Source organism: Vulpes vulpes, chromosome 13 (assembly GCF_048418805.1).
Source record: "Vulpes vulpes isolate BD-2025 chromosome 13, VulVul3, whole genome shotgun sequence".
Taxonomy (NCBI): Eukaryota; Metazoa; Chordata; class Mammalia; order Carnivora; family Canidae; genus Vulpes; species Vulpes vulpes.
Window position 1 is genome coordinate 59,219,332 of NC_132792.1, and position 13,831 is coordinate 59,233,162.

At 36.8% G+C, this 13,831-nt stretch overlaps 1 protein-coding gene across 16 annotated transcripts in view; it reads left to right on the forward strand.

Moving 5' to 3' along the window:
* The window catches only part of EYA1 (EYA transcriptional coactivator and phosphatase 1), a 350,405-nt gene that overhangs the window by 296,516 nt on the left and 40,058 nt on the right, over positions 1-13,831 (forward strand). The gene's annotated exons all lie outside the window — the stretch shown is intronic.

The window sequence follows — 13,831 nt, forward strand, 5'->3', positions numbered from 1 at the left end:
TCTTAATAGAGACAGTTGTTTATTTAAATCCTGCTGTTAAGCAAGCTTGTGGTAGGGCTGCCAACAGGCATTAATCATCAAGTTGTTGTTTTGGTAGATTTTATAAATGTATGTTATTTCAGACAGGAGAAGAATCTGAAAGATTCAAATAGAACTTTTACTGATCAAAGTTAATTGGCAGCAATTGGCCTTTAAATATTTCCTGATGTTTCCCTTTTCAAAATCAAGCAAAACACACCTTATTTAATAGATGAGCCAAAATCATTTGAAAAATGCCAGTGTGTGACAGAACTTAAATGCGGTTTGTTCAACATCTGTCCTGTATTTTGATTTCTTTTCATCTGCAATGAAACTACTCATAGGCGAATTGGCAACTTCCAGTGCAATAAAATTATTTAAATGTGCTTCATTTTTTCCCCATTCCTTAGTGAAATATTTATTTTTACACTTAGAGTAAAATACAATTTTTTTTTTTTTTTGCATTTTAAAGTGTTTGCTTTTCTTAAGGAAATTATATGTAAGGCATTACTTTTTTTTAAGGTAGAAATATTCCAAGTGAGTGACAAGTTCAGAGTTGCCTTCAGAAGAGCTTAATAATCATTCTTATTTTCAAAAGCTGTTTCTGATTTATGGTTGTGATTCACTTCATAAGAGAAGGGCACAAAGAATTCCATATTTTACTAGTATGTTAAAATTCCTCCTCCAAGTTTCCATTTGTTTCTAATGATACAGAATGGGCTGATATTTTGTCTTGAGTATAACCTTGTTACTCTTATTGGTGTTAATAGGTGTTAATAGCGCCCATCAAGAAGAAATTAGCAGTAATTTGCTATTGCTTTTAAATTCTACCTTCTTATAAATGCCAAAGCTTGTCTATGCAGTGCCAAAACTATGTGGTGAAAGTGAGAAGTTAGGCAAAGTAATAATTCGGTATAATATAGACCAAAATGCTTCCAAACTTGGTGTTGATATAATATAGCTGGATTTTTATTTGTTTACTGACATCATTCACAGTGAACTATATACAGAGAGGGTCTAAAAAGTGCTCAGGCGAATACATGAAAAATACCTATTGAAAGTTCTACTTTTAAGGTGGTAGGGGATATAGTTTTTCCCATAAGCCCAGATTGAAACAAAAAGAAAATGAAGAGGTGGGGGGTCTATGCAGTCACTAAAATATCTGATTCTGTTCTTGGAATAAGGACCCTGACTTATGTAAAACAGAGAAGGGAATAAACCAAGTATAAAAATCAATAGTAGAAACATTATTTAGGCTTATAACCTTATAAAAGTTGGTTTTAAGTTATTTTACTCGAGAATAATATGAGGGCATCAGCAAAAGTATAAATGAAAGGTCTACTTAGCCTCTGTCTTTGAAAATTGTTTACTTGCTCTAGATTTGAACAATATTTTAAAAATAAACTGGTTCTTATACTTATTGCAGTCTTTCATTTTATATTTTTGTAATTCAACAGGCCTGGAACTGGTCATTGCAAATATTAGTTTCTTTCAAAATAAAAAGCAAAATTATTTCCTGGGAAAAATAAATGTATTGGCATTATATTCCCAAGAAAACCAAAATTATCTCATCAGGCAGAAATGGTGTGGTAACGCTGGATTTCACACTCTAATGAGCAATGTGCTGCGGTAGGGGACATGGATATTTTAATATATTTAAATTACATGTTTTTAGCTTTTTAAGATCTCTGATACAAGTAATTTCAAGGAGATTAGTGATCTATTGGTTAGCTTGAAGTGTGATTTCTGAACTCCAGTTGTTGGCCTCATTTTCTTTTAAAATGTTAACTTTTTGCCAGCCACCCCTCTGTATAATTTGGTTAATTCACAGTTTTGGCTTGTAAGAGATTCTAAATAATGAAACACACTATGTGAGAGGCTTTCAGTAACAGTTCCTGTATTATCAAAGTATATGCTTAAAATAGTTATTAGGATATTATTTAGGAAAGTTAGAGTATCATTTTAAAGTAATTTAGAAATATTTTAATTGTATTTTAAAAATTAAAGAGTTAATCATTTTTATTTTAAGTCTTATTTGTCACTTCATAACATTTGTAAATAAAAGCAATCACAAATTAGTTGTGTTGACATTGGGAGGGGGGAAGTGGACAGGGAACAAAGGAGAAATTTTGGGTTTTTTGTACCGTTAAAAATCTTTGACATGTTAAGAAACATGAGTGACAGGGAGACATAATTATCAAAGGAAATGATATCTTCCCCCACCAGAGAAGGGTTTAGACTTTAGTTCCATAGTGTACTTCTGGCTTTCCTATTTCCAAGTCTGAATAACGTCCTGCGTATCATTTTACCAAAAGGTCTCCGCATGCAATACGATGATGCTTATATGGAAGTCATTTTTTATGAATGACAGTATGGAACTAGAGGTGTGTTTTTTTTCCCCCCTCAGCTTCTTTAGTCAAGTATGATGCTTTCTGAGTGAGTGGAGAAAGAGTTCTTTCTGTTGGATTTTTATTGAAAGGCAACCTGCAAACAGAGGAAAGGAAAGGCCTTTCGTGTCTGATAATGTTTCAGTTTTAACTTGCCGTTGGTCAGTTCTCCTGCTAGACTTTTCCACAGTTAAGGAAAGTATTTCATCAAGGTGGATATAAGTCTAAATAAAAACAAAATGTAAGCTTATGTTGAATTTTCTCTCTCTGTCTGCTGTCAAGTAGTATCATTTTGATGTAGTTTTGCTTGGGGTGAGAGTGAGTTGCAGGGTGGGGTGTCAGCTTCTGTTTTGTCCTCAGCTAGTCTCTGTTCCCCATCAATTTTACTGGCATTATGGTTGCTTTACTCACTGGTATTATTGACCTGGTGGCCTGCAAGAGCCTCAGAGGCTCTCACCCCACACTCCCCACTGCGGGGATCAAGGTTGGAAAGCAGCAGGAACACTCCCCACCCTTCTGTCTCTGTGTGCAGGTGTTGTGCACACCACATTCATCTGGATGAGTGTGAAGTTACATTAGAATATTCTCCTCCTTCTAGTGTGTTACACAGTTGGGACAGACCAGACGATACCTTGGTGTCAGGATTTATGAATATTTCAGTCCTTTTTTGGACCTTTGCTACATAGACTTCTGTCCCAGATGTGATTTTTAAGCACCTGCTCCTGGTGGCCCCTTAGTTTCACCTTGTCTACTAAGAAAAATCTTGGGGGACACCTGGTTTGCTCAGTGGTTAAGCATCTGCCTCCATCTCAGGTCATAGTCTTGGGGTCCAGAGATTGAGTCCTGTATCAGGCTCCCTACAGGGATCCCACTTTTCCCTCTGCCTATGTCTCTGCCTCTCTATGTCTCTCATGAATAAATAAATAAAATCAGAAAGAAGGAAAGAAAGAAAGAGAAAAGAAAAGAAAAGAAAAAAGTCTTGGGATAGAAGGTTCTGGTCTCAGTAGAGGCCAGCCTGCGTTTGGTGAGTCGAAGTCCATGGAAAGGATCTGGAAACAATCTCTAAATAGTGCCATGGTTTAAAGGAAAGAAGATGTAATGATTTTTCTTATTTATAAAGAAAAAAAAATTAGTTTTCCCCTTGGATTAATTTAGTGTTTAAATTTGTAGTAATATATTGTTACTCCAAACCTTAGGTTGTCATCTAATAACCTAATTATTTTAATATTTGTTAATTATTTTAATATTTTTTGTTTAGAAATTTAATTGTAGCTAGGAAAAAAAGTCGTCTTCAAAGCATCAACCACGCCAATACTTTAGTAGCTTTGATTACAAGTGATTCCTTCAGTAGTAACCTAATGCTTATGTTTCCAAAAGTGTAAAGACTTAAACTAATTCAGAAGTTGATTTGAGTTGAAAAATATAATTCACCTAGAAAGTGCCTTATTCTCCATAAATAGGAAGCAACTTTCATGCCCATTATCTAACTATTGTGGCGGGTGCTGAAAGCTCTGGTTCTCTGCTGCCAAAAGAGTAGGACACTTCAAGATCTTGAACTGTTTTCTGTTTTCAATCCCTTTCACAAGCCAAGAGCAGCTATATGGAAATGTGTGTACGTATTACTATTACATTCCAAACATAAACATACCCATACACAAATATGCCATTTGTTTTCTGCTCTACACGGAGGCTTTTGTATACTTATTTTCCTCTTAAAGATTTAGCAAACGTAGAGGATCACTTTTTATTTTTTAAAGATTTTATTTATTCATGAGAGACACACAGAGGCAGAGACATAGGCAGAGGGAGAAGCAGGCTCCCTGTGGGGAGCCTGATGCGGGACTTGATGCCTGGACTCCGAAATCAAGACTTGAGCTGAAGGCAGATGCTCAACCACTGAACCACCCAGCATCCAGAGGATCACATTTTTTAAACTGCCAGTAACATCCTTCATAACATCCAAAATATTGCCTTCTGCATGCAGACTGTTAAGTGAATTAGACTGAATTCTTGTTATCTTAGTCTTAGAATAGAAGAACAATTTCTACTTCCTTCCCCATGGAAGACACTCAAGTTGACATTGCCTTCCTATGTTTTAAGGTAAGTTGTTTAGCCTTGTCCATTTCCTTATTGGACAAAAGTAACAGCAAAACCCTCAGTTTAGAGAGCGGAAGACAGTTTTCAGGTAACAAATGATTATTAGACATAGTAAATGAATATTGTATTTAACTATGTTGTAAGTGATGACTAAAAAGAAACAATGTCTGTATTTTCTTATTATTACTAATGAAGAACTTTAAGTATTCTTCCAATTTAACCATCTTACAAGATTGTCATCTTTCTTTTATCTGCAGTAAGAAATAGAAATATAAAAATATATTCAAGGACTTCCTTAATTCTGAGTTTCACCAGAAAGGTGTAAGAGTCAAAGTATATATATCTGTTTAACACAATAAAAGATAGTATGTCACCTTACACTGACAGCCAGCCTTGTACTTACCAGTAAAATAAAAGAGGCACACTGTCATCACAAAAGGAAAAACAAAATAAGAATGCCCTCTGCCAGCACTATTATTCAGCATTATTCTAGGAGTCTGAGGCATAACATGAGCTATAATTAATGAAATGAGAGCAATGGAAATGATTGTTCTTTGCAAAAAATTTGATATACATAGAAAATAGAAGGGAATCTACTAGAGTAGGCTGAGAATTTATAATATATTTCAGAAAAGTGAAGGCTTATAGAATTTTAAAAATCAGTAACCTATTATAGCAAGACGTGCAAAAATTTTATTTTTTTCAAAAATTTTAATAATTTTAAAGTAGCAGCAGTAACCATAACACCAAGACAAAAAAAACTTTTAGGAGGAAAAATAAGGAATGACCTATGCAAGAAGTATTTGCAAGACACATATGAATAAAACTTTGAGATATCTAAAGAAAGATTTGCATAAAAGATTTCTTCCTTTCCTTTTCTTTTTTGTAACATGTTCTAACAATTTTGTAAAATCGTTCCTAAAGTCCACTTGAAAGGATAAATAGGCAAAAATAACTGGAAGGTTTTAACAAAAAGTAATAGCATCCAGCTCAGCCAAATAGTAAATGGTTTATAATTCTACGATTATATGAAGATTTGTGTTCGCCTACTGTTAGCCTACATTGGCATTGGATAACCATTGGGAGAAAAGATCAGATGGCTCAGGGACGCCTGGGTGGCTCCGTGGTTGAGCATCTGCTTTTGGCTCAGGTCATGATACCATGGTCCTGGGATCAAGTCCAACATCAGGCTGCCTGCGAGGAGTCTACTTCTCCCTCTGCCTTGTCTCTGACTCTCTGTGTCTGTCATGAATAAATAAATAAAATCTTAAAAAAAAAAAAATCACTCAGGCACAGCCCAACTTCTAGAAAACTCTTGTATGTGTTAAATGGAACCAAGCAAATTAATAGTGAAGGGATGGATTATTCAACTTGTATGCAGAAATCGGTCAATTAAAGAGTTAAAATGTAAAAGAATAAAACACAAAGAGAAAACATAGGTAGATCAAAAGGAGATCTCAGATTGCTTACAGGAAGTAAATTTTTGGGTAGCTGTTTGGCAATAAGCCTCAAGAGCCTAAAAACATTGCACTCATTTTACATCTAAGGATTTTTACTTTTATCAGAGTTAAGGCAAGTGTTTATAATAATAAACATTTCTGAATTACGGAATTCTGATGATGTTTTGTTTCTTGACCTGGGTGTTAGTTACAGGAGTATTCCATTTGTGAAAATTCATCAAGGTGTGATAGTTATTTTTTCAGTAAAATGTTAATTTTTTAAAAGGCACTATTTTGAAGAATAGACACACACACATAGTTTGCTGTCAATTCTGTTTTTAAAAAAATTGCAAAAAAATAAAAAATAAAAAAAATAAAAAAAAATTGCATGCCCTATGTATAATATATTCAACTGCTATGTTTTAGCAGAGTATCTGGCCCATAGAAGGCATTCAGTAAATATATGTTAAATACAAAATAAATGGAAGAGCAAAAAATATATGGAAAAAATACACCCTAGAATTTTAACATTATTAATATCTGGGATTTGGGTGTTTACTATTCTCTTACTTGTGTTTCTCTGTATATTCTGGTTTTTTCTTTTTTTGTAAAATATATTTCTTTTGTGATCAGGGTAGAAAACAAATACTGAAAAAAATGCTGTTTTTCGAAAGCCATAGATAAAAAATTATTTTTAATTAATAAAATAAAGAATTAATATGTCAGCCCATTAAGAGAAACATAAGAAATGACTCAATAGAAGAAATGAGCAAGAAACATTGAACAGATTATTTGCAAGAGAAAGACATTCAAATTGTCCACACACAAAAAGGAAAAATGTTAGTTTTCCACTTTTGGTAATCAGAAGTGTCAGAGGGTAAGTGTTCAGACTATTGCCCATTTATCAGCAAAGATTTAAATTCAGTGATTTATTTCACTGCACTACAGTGCAGTGAAGTAAACACTTGTGTACATTGCTGATAAGGATATAAATTGGTACAAGTTTTCAGAAAATCAGGTTAAAAAATAGGCTATATAATGCAATGTAACTTTAATGTTAAAATGTGTGGCATCATCTGAAAAGACTACAGACAGTATGATTCAAACTATTTGACATTCTAGAAAAGGCAAAAACTATGAATGGAGACAGTAAAAAGATCAGTTGGTTGCTTTGGGTTGGAGGGAGGAAGGGATGAATAGATGGAGCTCAGGGGATTTTTTAAGTAGTGAAACTATTCTATATGATACTACCATGGTGGATACACAACATTGTACATTTGTCAAAACTCATAGGATGTACAACACCAAGAGTAAGCTCTACTGTAAACAGTGGGCTGTAGGCGATGATGATGTATAAGTGTAGGTTCATTGATTATTACAGATGCAACACTCTGATGTAAGATGTCCACAATAGGGGAGGTTATGCATGCATAGAGACAGGGTGCATATGGAAAATCTCTGTGCTTTCTGTTCAGTTTTTTGTGAATCTATTACTTCACTAAAATCTAAGGTTTATTAACTTGTTAAAGAAGTTATTGCATATTAAAAATACTGGAGGAAATATTTTTTAAAAACTACCATGATAAAACTTCTAATTTAAAAATAACTCTTCAAAATAAATCTTACAGTATGATCCTGTTTTAACATATATGACATTAAAAAATAACTAGAGATAAATGTATTAAAAGTTGCCAGTCTGGATGATGCGGTTACAAATGCTGTTTCTCTGTGATGCTCCAAGACTGAAATGATTATAGCATTTGTCTCTTTGTATATTTTGTTGCTTCTGTCCTTTATTCAATAGTTAATACATATTTATCAAGCAACTGTTAAGTGCCAGGCACAGTTCTAAATGCTGAGAATACAGTGATGATTGAGTCAAGGTTATTCTCATGGAATTAGCACTCTGGAGGGGAAGTAGGAAATAAGCACTATGTAAGTAGAATAATTTCATGTGGGAATAAGTGCTATAAAGAAAAAAAATAATTGGATAAGGCATGGATCACCTAAAGTGGAGCATCTTTAGCTGAGATGTTCAGAAAGAGGTGTCCCTGAGGAGAGGACATTTGTGAAGAAACCAGGAATTTGGGAGAGAAGCAGCTGCAACTACAGAAAATTCTGCATTCTGGAAAGGGAATGGCAAGTGCAAAGGCCCTGTGGTGGAAATGTGTTTCATTCCTTCAAAAAATAAACAAGATCAATGTGGCTATAACAGAGTGAATAGGGGGACAATGACAGAGTCCATATCATAAAGGACCTTGTAGACTGTAGTGAAGAATTTGGATTATTTTTCTAATTGCAGTAGAAACTCATTAGAGGGTTTTAAGCATTAATATGATAGATGAGTGTTTATACTCTTAAAAGATCAGTCTGATTATCATACGAGGAATAAGGCAAGACTAGAACCAATGAGACCAATTAAAAGACCGTTCAGCCAGCTACAGAGACTTGTACTGTGAGACTGTAGCAGGTTCTGGACATTTTGAGAAGTTGTAGGATTTATAGTATAATTTGGTGGCAAATTATACTATTCAGAAAGCTGAATCGAGGATGGCCACTAGGTTTTGACCTGTGCAACTAGGTGGAGGGTGGATTATCTGAGATGAGAAAGAATGGTTTTGGGGTGATGAGGATGTGGAGGTTGTACTCAAGTATTTTGTGTTGTGCATATGAAGTTTGAAGTACATATTTGCCACCCAAGTTAAGAGATTATATACATATAGGTTTGAATCTCAGAGGAGAGAAGTAAATTTGGGGATATAGTGTTGGAAGTCATAAAGGCATCTTATATGGGAAAGAGTGCCAGGTGAGAAGAGGGCCTGTGATTGAATGTTAGACACTCTAACAATCAGAAGTAAGACCAAGAAAGAAGAATTTTCGAGAGAGAGTGTTAAGGACTAGACAGTGAAGTAGATGGAAAAGTATGAGGTACCATAGAAACCTAGAGAATAGCATTTCAGAAACAAGGGAATAGTGTGCTGGGTCAAATGCCACCAACGTTGAGGAAGTTGGGGACAGAGACATGATTGTTGAATTTGACAAGAATCGTGATGGTTGATGTGTCTGATAAGCAGCATTTCAATGAAGAAGGAAGACATAAGCCCAATTACTGTGGTTTGAGGAGAGCATGATGGTTGACAAAGTGAAGACAGGAAAGATTGAGTGTTCCCACAGTGATAGAGTGCAAAAAGATGGGTGGTGTGTGGAAGGGATCAGAGAATCAAGGGAGGTTGTGTAGTTTTTCAGTGGAAGACATTTAGGCCTGTTGGATGTCAGTTGGAATGATCAGTAGAAAGGGAAAATATATGGTATGGCAAGAAGAGAGAACTACAGGAGTGATGTCCTTCAGTAGCAAGAGAAGTTGGATGGCATCCGGAACACGAGATGATAAGAAAGAGAGCACTTGCAGGTGCAGGCAGGCAGCTGGGTTCAACATGCTAAGAGGAGGCTGTTCTCACTAACAAGACTTACCATTCTATTACGATTCTCTGTCTGCTGTCCTTTATTCCCCACTAGGCACAGTCCCTTAAGGGCAGAGGCAATGGCTTGTCCACTTGAATCCTAAGCTCCTAACACAGGATTTGGTCCGTGGAAGGCTCTCATATGTTTCTTAAATTTTTTCCAAAATTTTCAAATTAATAGTCTATAATGAGAATGCATGCATGCATGCATCCATGCATGCTTGCTTGCTTGCTTGCTTTATTTGAGGGAGAGCGTAGGTGGGGAGGTGCAAAGGGAGAGAAACTCAATCTTGTGACACTGAGGTTATGACCTGAGCCCAAATCAAGAGTCAGATGCCTAACCAACTGAGCCACCCAGGTGCTCCAGCACCCCTACTTTTATGATTTGCAAAAATTAACTTTTTACAGGTAAATAATTACAGACTTAAAAACCATTGAGAAAAAAAAAAAAAAACCATTGAGATTCCCTAAGATGTTAAATTTTGATATCTTTTTCTTAAAGTCATATTTTTAAAATTCTAATGCCAATATACAATATACATGGAAGGGTATGATATAAAATCATACACAGTGTGGTTCTAGTTTAAGGTTTTAGTAAAAGGTATTAATGTCAAAAGAAAAATAAAAGATTTTCTACATTAAAAAAACGTTACAAAAATAATTTCTACAATAAGAAAAACTTATTTCCAAATAGTGATATATATCACCACTGTATTACACCACACAGTAAGCTTTATTTATATTTTTATTTTCTATAGTATTTCTTAAAATTAACAAAGTATTGAATTGTAATCAATGACTCAACTACTTCAACTTGACTCAAAGCACTCTATTTATGTGGTTTGTTATCTTACAATGCTAGAGGTACCAGCAGCTGAACTCATGAATTCACTCATTCATGGAGGAACCCCTCTGTGCCTCAATTTCCTGTCTGTAAAACTGGATCATGATAGTACGTGCCTCATAGGTTCAATGTGTGGATTCAGGACTTCTGTGTCACTAAGTGCATAGAACTAGCATGGGCCCATAGGAAGTGCTGAAGAAGTCTAAGCTGCTATTCCTGTTTATGGGGATCTTCTACATGGAACACCCTAGATAGGAGGGCTCTGGTAGAAGAAGAGAGATGACTTAAGGAGGAGTTAGAGAATAAAGAATGATACAGTAGCTGGTTTGCTGCCAAAATTCCCATGTAGACCTCCAGTAGTAATCACACCAGAAACAGCAATAACAGAATCTGCCAGTGTTTAATTTGCAAATGCAACTGGTTCCAGGCATATCACATGCTACTTCTCCTGCTCTTTCCTCATTCACAGTCCCCTCCCACCTCCAGTTCCATGACAGGGGATTCACTCTTGGCAGTTAAATAGCTACTGGATCTGGCTTCCATCATGCTGTGTTGTTCCTTCATAGAAAATGAGGATGCTGGCTTCGTGTCAAAAAGACACGTGTTTCTTTGCTTGTGCTGATAAGTTTTCCTTTCCTTGTCCAAACCTGGCCTCGTGTTTTGAAGGATGGCTCATGGAACTTTCTGGTAGTCTGCAGTGTGGAGCAGAGCCTGGCTGTGTATGCAGTCTCATTGCCAAGCAGAGCAGCCCCTCCCTGGGTGCATCCCACACAGCAGTGGGGGATGCACTGTTGGGCTCAGTCTGCTGGTTTTAGGGAAACTCCTCTCATCAGTCAAAAAGCATATCAATTGACTTTGATTCTCCCTCAACACTGTGAACTCCATCTCACCATCTCCAGCTCATACATGTGGGAAATTCAAGTGATGTGATTTTTGCCTAGGGCCTCTTTGGGAGAGCAAGCGTTTCCTACCACAGCTGTCATTGCACTAACCCTCTCTAGCTGTGTCTCATAAGCTGACAGTCACTCTTTAGCAACATAAAGGAGATAGTAGCATCTTGGTGCTGTCATACATGGATGTAATATGGAAGAGCCCAAAAATGGCATTTTCTTTAATGTATTCTTTGACAGCTTTGTTTCTTGCCTTGTCGTTCAACCAGTAACTACTCAAGCAGCCTAAAAATCTGTTCTGAGAAAGTTGGGAAATCAGTGGATAAGTAGATAAACAGAGAGGAAGTCAGTCAGCAGGTGGACAGATGTGTGCTTATAAATCCTTGCTGTTGAATAGACAGAAATATTGTTTTTGCAGCCCCTACATCATAGAGTAAAAGAGCTGATGTGCTGTACGTGTACTCAACACTCACTCCATTCTGGACACTACATGAACTGTAGAAGAGAAGAGATGAAATATGTTAATTGTCCCCAAGAAGCCAAGGTGTTATGTGGAACAGAAAAGCAAAAGCATGATTATATCACAGAGTAATATCCCCAGTAATGGGGATACATAAGAACATTTGTAGAGGCCAAAGGCAGGGTGGCTCACTCAGATTGAGGGAGAGGTGGTGGCAAGGCTGAGTGTCAGAGAAATGGCTTCCATAGGAAGGGATCTTTGACATGAGAAGGCATGGCATGTAAGGACAGAGCTGAGTAGGTATGTGCCACAGGGCCCATGCTGTGGTTGTGAGGTCAGAGGATAGAAAGGGAGACCGAGCCAGGTCATGGAAGGCTCTATATGCTCTGCTAAGGATGCTAGAGTTCGTGTGCCATGTCAATGGTAATCGTTAAAGAATGTTTATCATTACTATAGACATGCATTGCGTCATGAAGTCATAGGTGTCAATAATCTAGGTGAGAGATCTATTTCCCTGCAAGAACAGAGACCACAGCCAGATGTGGAAGGTAAGAAACTAGTTTGGAGAGATTTGGGAATATATTCACCGTTAAGGGGTAGGGAAGCAAGGAGTCTCACCTTCTAGCTTGAGTAATCAGGTAGAGATTTAAAACCCCAGGACAGGTAGCTGGCTTTGGAAGGAAGACAGCAAATTGGGTTTGGAAGTGTTCGATTTGAAGTGTGTGTTGGATCTACAGGTGAAGTCCAGCAAGCAGTCTGCGTGCAGGTCCGAAGCTTAGAAGAGAGACCTGAGCTTGAAGTCATCACCCTTGAAAATGGTGAAGACTTGCCAGGAAGGAATGTACTGGATGAAAGAAAGAAAGAAAGAGAGAGAGAGAGAGAGAGAGAGAGAGAGAGAGAGAGAGAGAGAGAGAGAGAGAGAGAGAGAGAAAGAAAGAAAGAAAGAAAGAAAGAGAGAAAGAAAGAAAGAAAGAAAAGAAAGAGAAAAGAAAAGAAAGAAAAGAAAGAAAAGAAAAAAGAAAAGGAAACTATCTCAGATCAGGGGTCCCTTTGTGAAATTTTTGTTCCTAAACACAGGATCCAGACGTATGTTGAAGATCCCCATTCAGAAAATGAAATAACCCAGTCCCTTCTAGCACATTGACTATTCACCTGCCCATGAAACAGTCTTTCTGGTTTTGCCACAGTCTCTTTATTCTGAAGAGGAAGCTGCAGGGAGGTGGCTTGGTCAGAGGAAAGAGTGAATGCTTCAGAGTTCAGTCCTTGCTTCAAGTTAATGTTTGACCTTCCCACAGACAGCCTGACAAGCCTCAGAGGTGGTTTGGGGGTGCTGGGCAGCAAGGAGACAACAGGATCTGGAGCCTAGCCCAGTGCCTGGAGTGCCACCAATAAATAGGAGCACTATCCCTTCTTGAGCAGAAATACTGCTTCAGCTTTCATATAGTTGGCTGGAAGGCTGTCAGTTTATTTAAAAATCCTGTGAAATTGACCGGTTGGTGTCACATATGACAGGCTTTTCATTTAGAGTCTTGATTTTGACAGGTGCTCACTAATCTGCAATCTGGAAGAGAGTCACTATTTTATAAAGTCGGATTTTACTATTACCTTCATAGTAAGTTTGCTTCAGACAGAAAGGAATTTTTTTTTAGATTGACTAATGCAGGAGAAAGCCTGTAACTTCAACTTCCCCAAAATGTGTCTAAGTTGCCGTCCCTGGAGACTTCTCCCATTTCAGTGCACTTACAATGGAGCCTCTATGTGAACAGCATTTCTAAGGAAACGGTTTCTAAATCGTGGATTCTTCTCACTGCTAATTGTGTGCTACTCCTTTGTGAGGCAGGTGGAGGGTCGGGGCAGGGGAGAGGATGCTGTTTTTATCAACATTATGTTGCAAATTTGTTCGCCTCTTCAAAAATAATTGACTAAGAATTATCTCCTGGTATTGGCATCTTGTCAGAAAGTTAAAGGGAGCTCTTATGTCCAAGATACCTCTTCAGTTGGTGGGAATTGTTTTGAACATATTGCAACCCTCCTGGACTTGGAGATAAGATATATTTGTCAAGGAAAAAATCAGTACCTTGGAAAATTAACAATTGAAAGATAGTGTTTTGCATGTACATAATAACATTTAGAGTCACTATGAAATACAAATAGTTTCTCTTTTTAAAGTAGTAATTGTAACATTTTCTTGTTTTAAAATTTAACAGACATTTAAATTCTAAAGGACAAAAATGA